The following is an 18,584-nucleotide window of genomic DNA, read 5'->3' on the forward strand; positions in this document are numbered from 1 at the left end:
GCTATTTCCATTACATCACGTTAATCAGAAAAACGGTAATTTACATCTGCAGCGGAACAAAATTCGGTTCCGCCCAGCGTGGGGCTCGAACCCTCGACCCTGCGATTAAGATTATCATGCTCTACCGACTGAGCTAGCCGGCTGCCTCGGTGAATACATGCCTGTCTAGCACGTCACACAGTACTCGTTTGGGTTGGGTGGTTCCATACAGAATCTCTCCATGCTGCCTAATGTTTTCCTAACGTCACACTCGTCACGTACTTCTCTTTTATTTCATAATCATTTCGGAGAGGTAAAGGAATTGCATGACAACCTGCAGAGCTAGTGGCGTCAAAATTAACACACATACTTGATGTGACTCAAAAGCCGAACGAGTTACTTTCCGACGCTGTTTTAGATGTGCAAGTGCCAGTCAAAACTCGCGGTGACGGCACTCTGCCGACCATTTCGCTAGTTAACACCGGTCTTGTTGTGTGTGTTTCAAGCTCAAGAGAATCTCCAAGCAGAAAATGGTCAACAGAAACATTCAGACGGTTTCGTACTGCTCAATTGCTACATTAAAACGGTATGTTTCTTTTTCAGAACTGGAAAAATCCGAGCATGACAGCATTCGAACCTGTAATCTTCAGATCCGAAGTCCGACGCCTTATCCATTCGGCCACACGGTCACTAGCGACCAAGTACAACTTGTATACGACCCATATCGTAACGCTCACACCCCTGAGGAATAGTGATTTCGTTCCACACAGCCGCTGCCCCTCGCTCTTTCCCACCCAAACATTACATTCAACCTCTTACGACACCGACCAAATATAGACTGGGAAACAAGATCACACACTTTTTGCATTCGGAATCGAAGGCAGGGCCTCCCTCGCCGCATTTGCTACCATGGCCATTTGCTACTTCTGCAGAAGCGGCGGCGGCGGCGGCGGCGGCGGCGACGACGACGACGACGACGACGACGACGACCGCGAGATGCTCTGAGATATGTGAGAAATTCATCTATAAAATGTAATTCAGACTGCCTCGTACCACCTTATGCTGTACCGCTTTGGCAAATGCTTTATCTGCGCCATTCGCCTTAATCACATCTGAGCGTAATTCTTAATAAAACGCTTGTCGCTAATTGTTCGTCATCACAGATACTGTTTGCTATACGGCCACGACGCGCAACTGATTTCCAAAATTCGTCTTCCTCCTCTGAGGATGGGAACTCACGACCCCTGGTTTACTAGACCAGTGCTCTACCACTGAGCTAAAGAGGCGCGGCCTAGCGGTACTCTTGTGTACTTCGTCCTAACGGTCGTGTGGATCATCAGGCTTGAGCTGACAACACTCCATATTTCCGACTACTATTTGCAGCTATGGCGATCCATTACTGCTTGGCTACACATCTGACACGTAACCGATGTGCTCTCCAAACAACAACACTTGCATTTCAGAACATGTCTTTCATACATGTCTACAAAATCACCTTTACCTTCAAATACAGTTTTCTTGCGACTGACAGAGACGTAGCCAAAGTTAAAAGTTGCTATTTCCATTACATCACGTTAATCAGAAAAACGGTAATTTACATCTGCAGCGGAACAAAATTCCGTTCCGCCCAGCGTGGGGCTCGAACCCTCGACCCTGCGATTAAGATTATCATGCTCTACCGGTCTAGCATGTCACACAGTACTCGTTTGGGTTGGGTGGTTCCATACAGAATCTCTCCATGCTGCCTAATGTTTTCCTAACGTCACACTCGTCACGAACTTCACTTTTATTTCATAATCATTTCTGAGAGGTAAAGGAATTGCATGACAACCTGCAGAGCTAGTGGCGTCAAAAATAACACACATACTTGATGTGACTCAAAAGCCGAACGAGTTACTTTCCGACGTTGTTTTAGATGTGCAAGTGCCAGTCGAAACTCGCGGTGACGGCACTCTGCCGACCATTTCGCTATTTAACACCGGTCTTGTTGTGTGTGTTTCAAGCTCAAGAGCATCTCCAAGCAGAAAATGGTCAACAGAAACATTCAGACGGTTTCGTACTGCTCAATTGCTACATTAAAACCGTATGTTTCTTTTTCAGAACTGGAGAAAATCCGAGCATGACAGCATTCGAACCTGTAATCTTCAGATCCGAAGTCCGACGCCTTATCCATTCGGCCACACGGTCACTAGCGACCAAGTACAACTTGTATACGACTCATCTCGTAACGCTCACACCCCTGAGGAATAGTGATTTCGTTCCACACAGCCGCTGCCCCTTGCTCTTTCCCACCCAAACGTTACATTCAACCTCTTACGAGACCGACCAAATATAGACTGGGAAACAAGACCACACACTTTGTGCATTCGGAATCGAAGGCAGGGCGTCCCTCGCCGCATTTGCTACCATGGCCATTTGCTACCTCTGCAGAAGCGGCGACGACGACGACGACGACGACGACGACGACGACGACGACGACGACGACCGCGAGAGGCTCTGAGATATGTGAGAAATTCATCTATAAAATGTAATTCAGACTGCCTCGTCCCACCTTATGCTGTACCGCTTTGGCAAATGCTTTATCTGCGCCATTCGCCTTAATCACATCTGAGCGTAATTCTTAATAAAACGCTTGTCGCTAATTGTTCGTCATCACAGATACTGTTTGCTATACGGCCACGATGCGCAACTGATTTCCAAATTTCGAATTCCTCCTCTGAGGATGGGGACTCACGACCCCTGGTTTACTAGACCAGTGCTCTACCACTGAGCTAAAGAGGCGCGGCCTAGCGGTACTCTTGCGTACTTCGTCCTTACGGTCGTCTGGATCATCAGACTTGAGCTGACAACACTCCATATTTCCGACTACTATTTGCAGCTATGGCGATCCATTACTGCTTGGCTACACATCTGACACGTAACCGATGTGCTCTCCAAACAACAACACTTGCATTTCAGAACATGTCTTTCATACATGTCTACAAAATCACCTTTACCTTCAAATACAGTTTTCTTGCGACTGACAGAGACGTAGGCAAAGTTAAAAGTTGCTATTTCCATTACATCACGTTAATCAGAAAAACGGTAATTTACATCTGCAGCGGAACAAAATTCGGTTCCGCCCAGCGTGGGGCTCGAACCCTCGACCCTGCGATTAAGATTATCATGCTCTACCGACTGAGCTAGCCGGCTGCCTCGGTGAATACATGCCTGTCTAGCACGTCACACAGTACTCGTTTGGGTTGGGTGGTTCCATACAGAATCTCTCCATGCTGCCTAATGTTTTCCTAACGTCACACTCGTCACGTACTTCTCTTTTATTTCATAATCATTTCGGAGAGGTAAAGGAATTGCATGACAACCTGCAGAGCTAGTGGCGTCAAAATTAACACACATACTTGATGTGACTCAAAAGCCGAACGAGTTACTTTCCGACGCTGTTTTAGATGTGCAAGTGCCAGTCAAAACTCGCGGTGACGGCACTCTGCCGACCATTTCGCTAGTTAACACCGGTCTTGTTGTGTGTGTTTCAAGCTCAAGAGCGTCTCCAAGCAGAAAATGGTCAACAGAAACATTCAGACGGTTTCGTACTGCTCAATTGCTACATTAAAACGGTATGTTTCTTTTTCAGATCTGGAAAGAAACTGAGCGTGACAGCATTCGAACCTGTAATCTTCAGATCCGAAGTCCGACGCCTTATCCATTGGGCCACACGGTTACTAGCGAACAAGAAAAACTTGTATACGACACATCTCGTAACGCTCACACCCCTGAGGAATAGTGATTTCGTTCCACACAGCCGCTGCCCCTTGCTCTTTCCCACCCAAACGTTACATTCAACCTCTTACGAGACCGGCCAAATATAGACTGGGAAACAAGACCACACACTTTGTGCATTCGGAATCGAAGGCAGGGCGTCCCTCGCCGCATTTGCAACCATGGCCATTTGCTACTTCTGCAGAAGCGGCGGCGGCGGCGACGACGACGACGACGACCACGACGACGACGACGACGACGACGACGACCGCGAGAGGCTCTGAGATATGTGAGAAATTCATCTATAAAATGTAATTCAGACTGCCTCGTCCCACCTTATGCTGTACCGCTTTGGCAAATGCTTTATCTGCGCCATTCGCCTTAATCACATCTGAGCGTAACTCTTAATAAAACGCTTGTCGCTAATTGTTCGTCATCACAGATACTGTTAGCTATACGGCCACGACGCGCAACTGATCTCCAAAATTCCCCTTCCTCCTCTGAGGATGGGAACTCACGACCCCTGGTTTACTAGACCAGTGCTCTACCACGGAGCCAAAGAGGCGCGGCCTAGCGGTACTCTTGCGTACTTCGTCCTTACCGTCGTCTGGATCATCAGACTTGAGCTGACAACACTTCATATTACCGACTACTATTTGCAGCTATGGCGATCCATTACTGCTTGGCTACACATCTGACACGTAACCGATGTGCTCTCCAAACAACAACACTTGCATTTCAGAACATGTCTTCCACACATGTCTACAAAATCACCTTTACCTTCAAATACAGTTTTCTTGCGACTGACAGAGACGTAGGCAAAGTTAAAAGTTGCTATTTCCATTACATCACGTTAATCAGAAAAACAGTAATTTACATCTGCAGCGGAACAAAATTACGTTCCGCCCAGGGTGGGGCTCGAACTCTCGACCCTGCGATTAAGAATATCATGCTCTACCGACTGAGCTAGCCGGCTGCCTCGGTGAATGCATGCCGTTCTAGCATGTCACACAGTACTCGTTTGGGTTGGGTGGTTCCATACAGAATCTCTCCATGCTGCCTAATGTTTTCCTAACGTCACACTCGTCACGTACTTCACTTTTATTTCATAATCATTTCGGAGAGGTAAAGGAATTGCATGACAACCTGCAGAGCTAGTGGCGTCAAAATTAACACACATACTTGATGTGACTCAAAAGCCGAACGAGTTACTTTCCGACGTTGTTTTAGATGTGCAAGTGCCAGTCAAAACTCGTGGTGACGGCACTCTGCCGACCATTTCGCTAGTTAACACCGGTCTTGTTGTGTGTGTTTCAAGCTCAAGAGCATCTCCAAGCAGAAAATGGTCAACAGAAACATTGAGACGGTTTCGTACTGCTCAATTGCTACATTAAAACGGTATGTTTCTTTTTCAGAACTGGAAAAAATGCGAGCATGACAGCATTCGAACCTGTAATCTTCAGATCCGAAGTCCGACGCCTTATCCATTCGGCCACACGGTCACTAGCGACCGAGTACAATTTGAATACGACTCATCTCGTAACGCTCACACCCCTGAGGAATAGTGATTTCGTTCCACACAGCCGCTGCCCCTCGCTCTTTCCCACCCAAACGTTACATTCAACCTCTTACGAGACCGACCACATATAGACTGGGAAACAAGACCACACACTTTGTGCATTCGGAATCGAAGGCAGGGCGTCCCTCGCCGCATTTGCTACCATGGCCATTTGCTACTTCTGCAGAAGCGGCGGCGGCGGCGACGGCGACGACGACGACGACGACGACGACGACCGTGAGATGCTCTGAGATATGTGAGAAATTCATCTATAAAATGTAATTCAGACTGCCTCGTCCCACCTTATGCTGTACCGCTTTGGCAAATGCTTTATCTGCGCCATTCGCCTTAATCACATCTGAGCGTAATTCTTAATAAAACGCTTGTCGCTAATTGTTCGTCATCACAGATACTGTTTGCTATACGGCCACGATGCGCAACTGATTTCCAAAATTCGTCTTCCTCCTCTGAGGATGGGAACTCACGACCACTGGTTTACTAGACCAGTGCTCTACCACTGAGCTAAAGAGGCGCGGCCTAGCGGTACTCTTGCGTACTTCGTCCGAACGGTCGTCTGGATCATCAGACTTGAGCTGACAACACTTCATATTACCGACTACTATTTGCAGCTATGGCGATCCATTACTGCTTGGCTACACATCTGACACGTAACCGATGTGCTCTCCAAACAACAACACTTGCATTTCAGAACATGTCTTTCACACATGTCTACAAAATCACCTTTACCTTCAAATACAGTTTTCTTGCGACTGACAGAGACGTAGGCAAAGTTAAAAGTTGCTATTTCCATTACATCACGTTAATCAGAAAAAAGGTAATTTACATCTGCAGCGGAACAAAATTCCGTTCCCCCCAGCGTGGGGCTCGAAAACTCGACCCTGCGATTAAGATTACCATGCTCTACCGACTGAGCTAGCCGGCTGCCACGGTGAATACATGCCGGTCTAGCACGTCACACAGTATTCCTTTGGGTTGGGTGGTTCCATACAGAATCTCTCCATGCTGCCTAATGTTTTCCTAACCTCACACTCGTCACGTACTTCACTTTTATTTCATAATCATTTCGGAGAGGTAAAGGAATTGCATGACAACCTGCAGAGCTAGTGGCGTCAAAATTAACACACATACTTGATGTGACTCAAAAGCCGAACGAGTTACTTTCCGACGTTGTTTTAGATGTGCAAGTGCCAGTCAAAACTCGCGGTGACGGCACTCTGCCGACCATTTCGCTAGTTAACACCGGTCTTGTTGTGTGTGTTTCAAGCTCAAGAGCATCTCCAAGCAGAAAATGGTCAACAGAAACATTCAGACGGTTTCGTACTGCTCAATTGCTACATTAAAACGGTATGTTTCTTTTTCAGAACTGGAAAAAATCCGGGCATGACAGCATTCGAACATGTAATCTTCAGATCCGAAGTCCGACGTCTTATCCATTCGGCCACACGGTCACTAGCGACCAAGTACAACTTGTATACGACTCATCTCGTAACGCTCACACCCCTGAGGAATAGTGATTTCGTTCCACACAGCCGCTGCCCCTCGCTCTTTCCCACCCAAACGTTACATTCAACCTCTTACGAGACCGACCACATATAGACTGGGAAACAAGACCACACACTTTGTGCATTCGGAATCGAAGGCAGGGCGTCCCTCGCCGCATTTGCTACCATGGCCATTTGCTACCTCTGCAGAAGCGGCGGCGGCGGCGACGACGACGACGACGACGACGACGACGACGACGACGACGACGACGACGACGACGACGACGACCGCGAGAGGCTCTGAGATATGTGAGAAATTCATCTATAAAATGTAATTCAGACTGCCTCGTCCCACCTTATGCTGTACCGCTTTGGCAAATGCTTTATCTGCGCCATTCGCCTTAATCACATCTGAGCGTAATTCTTAATAAAACGCTTGTCTCTAATTGTTCGTCATCACAGATACTGTTTGCTATACGGCCACGACGCGCAACTGATTTCCAAAATTCGAATTCCTCCTCTGAGGATGGGACCTCACGACCCCTGGTTTACTAGACCAGTGCTCTACCACTAAGCTAAAGGGGCGCGGCCTAGCGGTACTCTTGCGTACTTCGGCCGAACGGTCGTCTGGATCATCAGACTTGAGCTGACAACACTTCATATTACCGACTACTATTTGCAGCTATGGCGATCCATTACTGCTTGGCTACACATCTGACACGTAACCGATGTGCTCTCCAAACAACAACACTTGCATTTCAGAACATGTCTCTCACACATGTCTACAAAATCACCTTTACCTTCAAATACAGTTTTCTTGCGACTGACAGAGACATAGGCAAAGTTAAAAGTTGCTATTTCTATTACATCACGTTAATCAGAAAAACGGTAATTTACATCTGCAGCGGAACAAAATTCCGCCCCGCCCCGCGTGGGGCTCCAACCCTCGACCCTGCGATTAAGATTATCATGCTCTACCGACTAGGCTAGCCGGCTGCCTCGGTGAATACATGCTGGTCTAGCACGTCACACAGTACTCGTTTGGGTTGGGTGGTTCCATACAGAATCTCTCCATGCTGCCTAATGTTTTCCTAACGTCACACTCGTCACGTACTTCACTTTTATTTCATAATCATTTCGGAGAGGTAAAGGAATTGCATGACAACCTGCAGAGCTAGTGGCGTCAAAATTAACACACATACTTGATGTGACTCAAAAGCCGAACGAGTTACTTTCCGACGTTATTTTAGATGTGCAAGTGCCAGTCAAAACTCGCGGTGACGGCACTCTGCCGACCATTTCGCTAGTTAACACCGGTCTTGTTGTGTGTGTTTCGAGCTCAAGAGCATCTCCAAGCAGAAAATGGTCAACAGAAACATTCTGACGGTTTCGTACTGCTCAATTGCTACATTAAAACGGTATGTTTCTTTTTCAGAACTGGAAAAAATCCGAGCATGACAGCATTCGAACCTGTAATCTTCAAATCCGAAGTCCGACGCCTTATCCATTCGGCCACACGGTCACTAGCGACCGAGTACAATTTGTATACGACCCATCTCGTAACGCTCACACCCCTGAGGAATAGTGATTTCGTTCCACACAGCCGCTGCCCCTCGCTCTTTCCCACACAAACGTTACATTCAACCTCTTACGAGACCGACCACATATAGACTGGGAAACAAGACCACACACTTTGTGCATTCGGAATCGAAGGCAGGGCGTCCCTCGCCGCATTTGCTACCATGGCCATTTGCTACTTCTGCAGAAGCGGCGGCGGCGGCGACGACGACGACGACGACGACGACGACGACGACCGTGAGATGCTCTGAGATATGTGAGAAATTCATCTATAAAATGTAATTCAGACTGCCTCGTCCCACCTTATGCTGTACCGCTTTGGCAAATGCTTTATCTGCGCCATTCGCCTTAATCACATCTGAGCGTAATTCTTAATAAAACGCTTGTCGCTAATTGTTCGTCATGACAGATACTGTTTGCTATACGGCCACGATGCGCAACTGATTTCCAAAATTCGTCTTCCTCCTCTGAGGATGGGAACTCACGACCACTGGTTTACTAGACCAGTGCTCTACCACTGAGCTAAAGAGGCGCGGCCTAGCGGTACTCTTGCGTACTTCGTCCGAACGGTCGTCTGGATCATCAGACTTGAGCTGACAACACTTCATATTACCGACTACTATTTGCAGCTATGGCGATCCATTACTGCTTGGCTACACATCTGACACGTAACCGATGTGCTCTCCAAACAACAACACTTGCATTTCAGAACATGTCTTTCACACATGTCTACAAAATCACCTTTACCTACAAATACAGTTTTCTTGCGACTGACAGAGACGTAGGCAAAGTTAAAAGTTGCTATTTCCATTACATCACGTTAATCAGAAAAACGGTAATTTACATCTGCAGCGGAACAAAATTCCGTTCCCCCCAGCGTGGGGCTAGAACCCTCGACCCTGCGAATAAGATTACCATGCTCTACCGACTGAGCTAGCCGGCTGCCTCGGTGAATACATGCCGGTCTAGCACGTCACACAGTACTCCTTTGGGTTGGGTGGTTCCATACAGAATCTCTCCATGCTGCCTAATGTTTTCCTAACGTCACACTCGTCACGTACTTCACTTTTATTTCATAATCATTTCGGAGAGGTAAAGGAATTGCATGACAACCTGCAGAGCTAGTGGCGTCAAAATTAACACACATACTTGATGTGACTCAAAAGCCGAACGAGTTACTTTCCGACGTTGTTTTAGATGTGCAAGTGCCAGTCAAAACTCGCGGTGACGGCACTCTGCCGACCATTTCGCTAGTTAACACCGGTCTTGTTGTGTGTGTTTCAAGCTCAAGAGCATCTCCAAGCAGAAAATGGTCAACAGAAACATTCAGACGGTTTCGTACTGCTCAATTGCTACATTAAAACGGTATGTTTCTTTTTCAGAACTGGAAAAAGACCGAGCGTGACAGCATTCGAACCTGTAATCTTCAGACCCGAAGTCCGACGCCTTATCCATTCGGCCACACGGTCACTAGCGGCCAAGTATAACTTGTATACGACTCATCTCGTAACGCTCACACCCCTGAGGAATAGTGTTTTCGTTCCACACAGCCGCTGCCCCTTGCTCTTTCCCACCCAAACGTTACATTCAACCTCTTACGAGACCGACCAAGTATAGACTGGGAAACAAGACCACACACTTTGTGCATTCGGAATCGAAGGCAGGGCGACCCTCGCCGCATTTGCTACCATGGCCATTTGCTACTTCTGCAGAAGCGGCGGCGGCGGCGGCGGCGACGACTACGACGACCGCGAAATGCTCTGAGTTATGTGAGAAATTCATCTATAAAATGTAATTCAGACTGCCTCGTCCCACCTTATGCTGTATCGCTTTAGCAAATGCTTTATCTGCGCCATTCGCCTTAATCACATCTGAGCGTAATTCTTAATAAAACGCTTGTCGCTTATTGTTCGTCATGACAGATACTGTTTGCTATACGGCCACGATGCGCAACTGATTTCCAATATTCGTCTTCCTCCTCTGAGGACGCGAAATCACGACCCCTGGTTTACTAGACCAGTGCTCTACCACTGAGCTAAAGAGGCGCGGCCTAGCGGTACTCTTGCGTACTTCGTCCGAACGGTCGTCTGGATCATCAGACTTGAGCTGACAACACTTCATATTACCGACTACTATTTGCAGCTATGGCGATCCATTACTGCTTGGCTACACATCTGACACGTAACCGATGTGCTCTCCAAACAACAACACTTGCATTTCAGAACATGTCTTTCACACATGTCTACAAAATCACCTTTACCTTCAAATACAGTTTTCTTGCGACTGACAGAGACGTAGGCAAAGTTAAAAGTTGCTATTTCTATTACATCACGTTAACCAGAAAAAAGGTAATTTACATCTGCAGCGGAACAAAATTCCGTTCCCCCCAGCGTGGGGCTCGAACCCTCGACCCTGCGATTAAGATTACCATGCTCTACCGACTGAGCTAGCCGGCTGCCTCGGTGAATACATGCCGGTCTAGCACGTCACACAGTATTCCTTTGGGTTGGGTGGTTCCATACAGAATCTCTCCATGCTGCCTAATGTTTTCCTAACGTCACACTCGTCACGTACTTCACTTTTATTTCATAATCATTTCGGAGAGGTAAAGGAATTGCATGACAACCTGCAGAGCTAGTGGCGTCAAAATTAACACACATACTTGATGTGACTCAAAAGCCGAACGAGTTACTTTCCGACGTTGTTTTAGATGTGCAAGTGCCAGTCAAAACTCGCGGTGACGGCACTCTGCCGACCATTTCGCTAGTTAACACCGGTCTTGTTGTGTGTGTTTCAAGCTCAAGAGCATCTCCAAGCAGAAAATGGTCAACAGAAACATTCAGACGGTTTCGTACTGCTCAATTGCTACATTAAAACGGTATGTTTCTTTTTCAGAACTGGAAAAAAACCGAGCGTGACAGCATTCGAACCTGTAATCTTCAGACCCGAAGTCCGACGCCTTATCCACTCGGCCACACGGTCACTAGCGACCAAGTATAACTTGTATACGACTCATCTCGTAACGCTCACACCCCTGAGGAATAGTGTTTTCCTTCCACACAGCCGCTGCCCCTTGCTCTTTCCCACCCAAACGTTACATTCAACCTCTTACGAGACCGACCAAGTATAGACTGGGAAACAAGACCACACACTTTGTGCATTCGGAATCGAAGGCAGGGCGACCCTCGCCGCATTTGCTACCACAGCCATTTGCTACTTCTGCAGAAGCGGCGGCGGCGGCGACGACGACGACGACGACGACGACGACCGCGAGATGCTCTAAGATATGTGAGAAATTCATCTATAAAATGTAATTCAGACTGCCTCGTCCCACCTTATGCTGTACCGCTTTGGCAAATGCTTTATCTGCGCCATTCGCCTTAATCACATCTGAGCGTAATTCTTAATAAAACGCTTGTCGCTAATTGTTCGTCATCACAGATACTGTTTGCTATACGGCCACGATGCGCAACTGATTTCCAAAATTCGTCTTCCTCCTCTGAGGATGGGAACTCACGACCACTGGTTTACTAGACCAGTGCTCTACCACTGAGCTAAAGAGGCGCGGCCTAGCGGTACTCTTGCGTACTTCGTCCGAACGGTCGTCTGGATCATCAGACTTGAGCTGACAACACTTCATATTACCGACTACTATTTGCAGCTATGGCGATCCATTACTGCTTGGCTACACATCTGACACGTAACCGATGTGCTCTCCAAACAACAACACTTGCATTTCAGAACATGTCTTTCACACATGTCTACAAAATCACCTTTACCTTCAAATACAGTTTTCTTGCGACTGACAGAGACGTAGGCAAAGTTATAAGTTGCTATTTCCATTACATCACGTTAATCAGAAAAACGGTAATTTACATCTGCAGCGGAACAAAATTCCGTTCCCCCCAGCGTGGGGCTCGAACCCTCGACCCTGCGAATAAGATTACCATGCTCTACCGACTGAGCTAGCCGGCTGCCTCGGTGAATACATGCCGGTCTAGCACGTCACACAGTACTCCTTTGGGTTGGGTGGTTCCATACAGAATCTCTCCATGCTGCCTAATGTTTTCCTAACGTCACACTCGTCACGTACTTCACTTTTATTTCATAATCATTTCGGAGAGGTAAAGGAATTGCATGACAACCTGCAGAGCTAGTGGCGTCAAAATTAACACACATACTTGATGTGACTCAAAAGCCGAACGAGTTACTTTCCGACGTTGTTTTAGATGTGCAAGTGCCGGTCAAAACTCGCGGTGACGGCACTCTGCCGACCATTTCGCTAGTTAACACCGGTCTTGTTGTGTGTGTTTCAAGCTCAAGAGCATCTCCAAGCAGAAAATGGGCAACAGAAACATTCAGACGGTTTCGTACTGCTCAATTGCTACATTAAAACGGTATGTTTCTTTTTCAGAACTGGAAAAAAACCGAGCGTGACAGCATTCGAACCTGTAATCTTCAGACCCGAAGTCCGACGCCTTATCCATTCGGCCACACGGTCACTAGCGGCAAAGTATAACTTGTATACGACTCATCTCGTAACGCTCACACCCCTGAGGAATAGTGTTTTCGTTCCACACAGCCGCTGCCCCTTGCTCTTTCCCACCCAAACGTTACATTCAACCTCTTACGAGACCGACCAAGTATAGACTGGGAAACAAGACCACACACTTTGTGCATTCGGAATCGAAGGCAGGGCGACCCTCGCCGCATTTGCTACCATGGCCATTTGCTACTTCTGCAGAAGCGGCGGCGGCGGCGACGACGACGACGACGACGACGACGACGACCGCGAGATGCTCTAAGATATGTGAGAAATTCATCTATAAAATGTAATTCAGACTGCCTCGTCCCACCTTATGCTGTACCGCTTTGGCAAATGCTTTATCTGCGCCATTCGCCTTAATCACATCTGAGCGTAATTCTTAATAAAACGCTTGTCGCTAATTGTTCATCATGACAGATACTGTTTGCTATACGGCCACGATGCGCAACTGATTTCAAAAATTCGTCTTTCTCCTCTGAGGATGGGAACTCACGACCCCTGGTTTACTAGACCAGTGCTCTACCACTGAGCTAAAGAGGCGCGGCCTAGCGGTACTCTTGCGTACTTCGTCCGAACGGTCGTCTGGATCATCAGACTTGAGCTGACAACACTTCATATTACCGACTACTATTTGCAGCTATGGCGATCCATTACTGCTTGGCTACACATCTGACACGTAACCGATGTGCTCTCCAAACAACAACACTTGCATTTCAGAACATGTCTTTCACACATGTCTACAAAATCACCTTTACCTTCAAATACAGTTTTCTTGCGACTGACAGAGACGTAGGCAAAGTTAAAAGTTGCTATTTCTATTACATCACGTTAACCATAAAAAAGGTAATTTACATCTGCAGCGGAACAAAATTCCGTTCCCCCCAGCGTGGGGCTCGAACCCTCGACCCTGCGATTAAGATTACCATGCTCTACCGACTGAGCTAGCCGGCTGCCTCGGTGAATACATGCCGGTCTAGCACGTCACACAGTATTCCTTTGGGTTGGGTGGTTCCATACAGAATCTCTCCATGCTGCCTAATGTTTTCCTAACGTCACACTCGTCACGTACTTCACTTTTATTTCATAATCATTTCGGAGAGGTAAAGGAATTGCATGACAACCTGCAGAGCTAGTGGCGTCAAAATTAACACACATACTTGATGTGACTCAAAAGCCGAACGAGTTACTTTCCGACGTTGTTTTAGATGTGCAAGTGCCAGTCAAAACTCGCGGTGACGGCACTCTGCCGACCATTTCGCTAGTTAACACCGGTCTTGTTGTGTGTGTTTCAAGCTCAAGAGCATCTCCAAGCAGAAAATGGTCAACAGAAACATTCAGACGGTTTCGTACTGCTCAATTGCTACATTAAAACGGTATGTTTCTTTTTCAGAACTGGAAAAAAACCGAGCGTGACAGCATTCGAACCTGTAATCTTCAGACCCGAAGTCCGACGCCTTATCCACTCGGCCACACGGTCACTAGCGACCAAGTATAACTTGTATACGACTCATCTCGTAACGCTCACACCCCTGAGGAATAGTGTTTTCCTTCCACACAGCCGCTGCCCCTTGCTCTTTCCCACCCAAACGTTACATTCAACCTCTTACGAGACCGACCAAGTATAGACTGGGAAACAAGACCACACACTTTGTGCATTCGGAATCGAAGGCAGGGCGACCCTCGCCGCATTTGCTACCATGGCCATTTGCTACTTCTGCAGAAGCGGCGGCGGCGGCGACGACGACGACGACGACGACGACGACCGCGAGATGCTCTAAGATATGTGAGAAATTCATCTATAAAATGTAATTCAGACTGCCTCGTCCCACCTTATGCTGTACCGCTTTGGCAAATGCTTTATCTGCGCCATTCGCCTTAATCACATCTGAGCGTAATTCTTAATAAAACGCTTGTCGCTAATTGTTCGTCATCACAGATACTGTTTGCTATACGGCCACGATGCGCAACTGATTTCCAAAATTCGTCTTCCTCCTATGAGGATGGGAACTCACGACCACTGGTTTACTAGACCAGTGCTCTACCACTGAGCTAAAGAGGCGCGGCCTAGCGGTACTCTTGCGTACTTCGTCCTTACGGTCGTCTGGATCATCAGACTTGAGCTGACAACACTTCATATTACCGACTACTATTTGCAGCTATGGCGATCCATTACTGCTTGGCTACACATCTGACACGTAACCGATGTGCTCTCCAAACAACAACACTTGCATTTCAGAACATGTCTTTCACACATGTCTACAAAATCACCTTTACCTTCAAATACAGTTTTCTTGCGACTGACAGAGACGTAGGCAAAGTTATAAGTTGCTATTTCCATTACATCACGTTAATCAGAAAAACGGTAATTTACATCTGCAGCGGAACAAAATTCCGTTCCCCCCAGCGTGGGGCTCGAACCCTCGACCCTGCGAATAAGATTACCATGCTCTACCGACTGAGCTAGCCGGCTGCCTCGGTGAATACATGCCGGTCTAGCACGTCACACAGTACTCCTTTGGGTTGGGTGGTTCCATACAGAATCTCTCCATGCTGCCTAATGTTTTCCTAACGTCACACTCGTCACGTACTTCACTTTTATTTCATAATCATTTCGGAGAGGTAAAGGAATTGCATGACAACCTGCAGAGCTAGTGGCGTCAAAATTAACACACATACTTGATGTGACTCAAAAGCCGAACGAGTTACTTTCCGACGTTGTTTTAGATGTGCAAGTGCCGGTCAAAACTCGCGGTGACGGCACTCTGCCGACCATTTCGCTAGTTAACACCGGTCTTGTTGTGTGTGTTTCAAGCTCAAGAGCATCTCCAAGCAGAAAATGGGCAACAGAAACATTCAGACGGTTTCGTACTGCTCAATTGCTACATTAAAACGGTATGTTTCTTTTTCAGAACTGGAAAAAAACCGAGCGTGACAGCATTCGAACCTGTAATCTTCAGACCCGAAGTCCGACGCCTTATCCATTCGGCCACACGGTCACTACGACTCATCTCGTAACGCTCACACCCCTGAGGAATAGTGTTTTCGTTCCACACAGCCGCTGCCCCTTGCTCTTTCCAACCCAAACGTTACATTCAACCTCTTACGAGACTGACCAAGTATAGACTGGGAAACAAGACCACACACTTTGTGCATTCGGAATCGAAGGCAGGGCGACCCTCGCCGCATTTGCTACCATGGCCATTTGCTACTTCTGCAGAAGCGGCGGCGGCGGCAGCGACGACGACGACGACGACGACGACGACGACGACGACGACCGCGAGATGCTCTGAGATATGTGAGAAATTCATCTATAAAATGTAATTCAGACTGCCTCGTCCCACCTTATGCTGTACCGCTTTGGCAAATGCTTTATCTGCGCCATTCGCCTTAATCACATCTGAGCGTAATTCTTAATAAAACGCTTGTCGCTTATTGTTCGTCATGACAGATACTGTTTGCTATACGGCCACGATGCGCAACTGATTTCCAAAATTCGTCTTCCTCCTCTGAGGATGGGAACTCACGACCCCTGGTTTACTAGAGCAGTGCTCTACCACTGAGCTAAAGAGGCGCGGCCTAGCGGTACTCTTGCGTACTTCGTCCTTACGGTCGTCTGGATCATCAGACTTGAGCTGACAACACTTCATATTACCGACTACTATTTGCAGCTATGGCGATCCATTACTGCTTGGCTACACATCTGACACGTAACCGATGTGCTCTCCAAACAACAACACTTGCATTTCAGAACATGTCTTTCACACATGTCTACAAAATCACCTTTACCTTCAAATACAGTTTTCTTGCGACTGACAGACACGTAGGCAAAGTTAAAAGTTGCTATTTCCATTACATCACGTTAATCAGAAAAACGGTAATTTACATCTGCAGCAGAACAAAATTCCGTTCCGCCCAGCGTGGGGCTCGAATTCTCGACCCTGCGATTAAGATTATAATGCTCTACCGACTGAGCTAGCCGGCTGCCTCGGTGAATACATGCCGGTCTAGCACGTCACACAGTACTCCTTTGGGTTGGGTGGTTCCATACAGAATCTCTCCATGCTGCCTAATGTTTTCCTAACGTCACACTCGTCACGTACTTCACTTTTATTTCATAATCATTTCGGAGAGGTAAAGGAATTGCATGACAACCTGCAGAGGTAGTGGCGTCAAAATTAACACACATACTTGATGTGACTCAAAAGCCGAACGAGTAACTTTCCGACGCTGTTTTAGATGTGCAAGTGCCAGTCAAAACACGCGGTGACGGCACTCTGCCGACCATTTCGCTAGTTAACACCGGTCTTGTTCTGCGTGTTTCAAGCTCAAGAGCATCTCCAAGCAGAAAATGGTCAACAGAAACATTCAGACGGTTTCGTACTGCTCAATTGCTACATTAAAACGGTATGTTTCTTTTTCAGAACTGGAAAAAAACTGAGCGTGACAGCATTCGAACCTGTAATCTTCAGATCCGAAGTCCGACGCCTTATCCATTCGGCCACACGGTCACTAGCGACCAAGTATAACTTTTATACGACTCATCTCGTAACGCTCACACCCCTGAGGAATAGTGATTTCGTTCCACACAGCCGCTGCCCCTTGCTCTTTCCAACCCAAACGTTACATTCAACCTCTTACGAGACCGACCAAATATAGACTGGGAAACAAGACCACACACTTTGTGCATTCGGAATCGAAGGCAGAGCGTCCCTCAACGCATTTGCTACCATGGCCATTTGCTACTTCTGCAGAAGCGGCGGCGGCGGCGGCGCCGACGACGACGACGACGACGACGACGACGACGACGACGACGACGACCGCGAGATGCTCTGAGATATGTGAGAAATTCATCTATAAAATGTAATTCAGACTGCCTCGTCCCACCTTATGCTGTACCGCTTTGGCAAATGCTTTATCTGCGCCATTCGCCTTAATCACATCTGAGCGTAATTCTTAATAAAACGCTTGTCGCTAATTGTTCGTCATGACAGATACTGTTTGCTATACGGCCACGATGCGCAACTGATTTCCAAAATTCGTCTTCCTCCTCTGAGGATGGGAACTCACGACCACTGGTTTACTAGACCAGTGCTCTACCACTGAGCTAAAGAGGCGCGGCCTAGCGGTACTCTTGCGTACTTCGTCCGAACGGTCGTCTGGATCATCAGACTTGAGCTGACAACACTTCATATTACCGACTACTATTTGCAGCTATGGCGATCCATTACTGCTTGGCTACACATCTGACACGTAACCGATGTGCTCTCCAAACAACAACACTTGCATTTCAGAACATGTCTTTCACACATGTCTACAAAATCACCTTTACCTTCAAATACAGTTTTCTTGCGACTGACAGAGACGTAGGCAAAGTTAAAAGTTGCTATTTCCATTACATCACGTTAATCAGAAAAACGGTAATTTACATCTGCAGCAGAACAAAATTCCGTTTCGCCCAGCGCGGGGCTCGAACCCTCGACCCTGCGATTAAGATTATAATGCTCTACCGACTGAGCTAGCCGGCTGCCTCGGTGAATACATGCCGGTCTAGCACGTCACACAGTACTCCTTTGGGTTGGGTGGTTCCATACAGAATCTCTCCATGCTGCCTAATGTTTTCCTAACGTCACACTCGTCACGTACTTCACTTTTATTTCATAATCAT

At 47.3% G+C, this 18,584-nt stretch overlaps 1 non-coding gene across 1 annotated transcript; it reads right to left on the reverse strand.

Annotated features, from left to right (window-relative positions):
- Positions 1-14,905: 14,905 nt before the first annotated feature.
- Positions 14,906-14,978, reverse strand: Trnat-agu (transfer RNA threonine (anticodon AGU)). The gene has a single exon. It is a non-coding gene; the product is annotated as a tRNA-Thr (tRNA).
- Positions 14,979-18,584: the final 3,606 nt, after the last annotated feature.

Source organism: Schistocerca gregaria, chromosome 1 (genome assembly GCF_023897955.1).
Source record: "Schistocerca gregaria isolate iqSchGreg1 chromosome 1, iqSchGreg1.2, whole genome shotgun sequence".
Taxonomy (NCBI): Eukaryota; Metazoa; Arthropoda; class Insecta; order Orthoptera; family Acrididae; genus Schistocerca; species Schistocerca gregaria.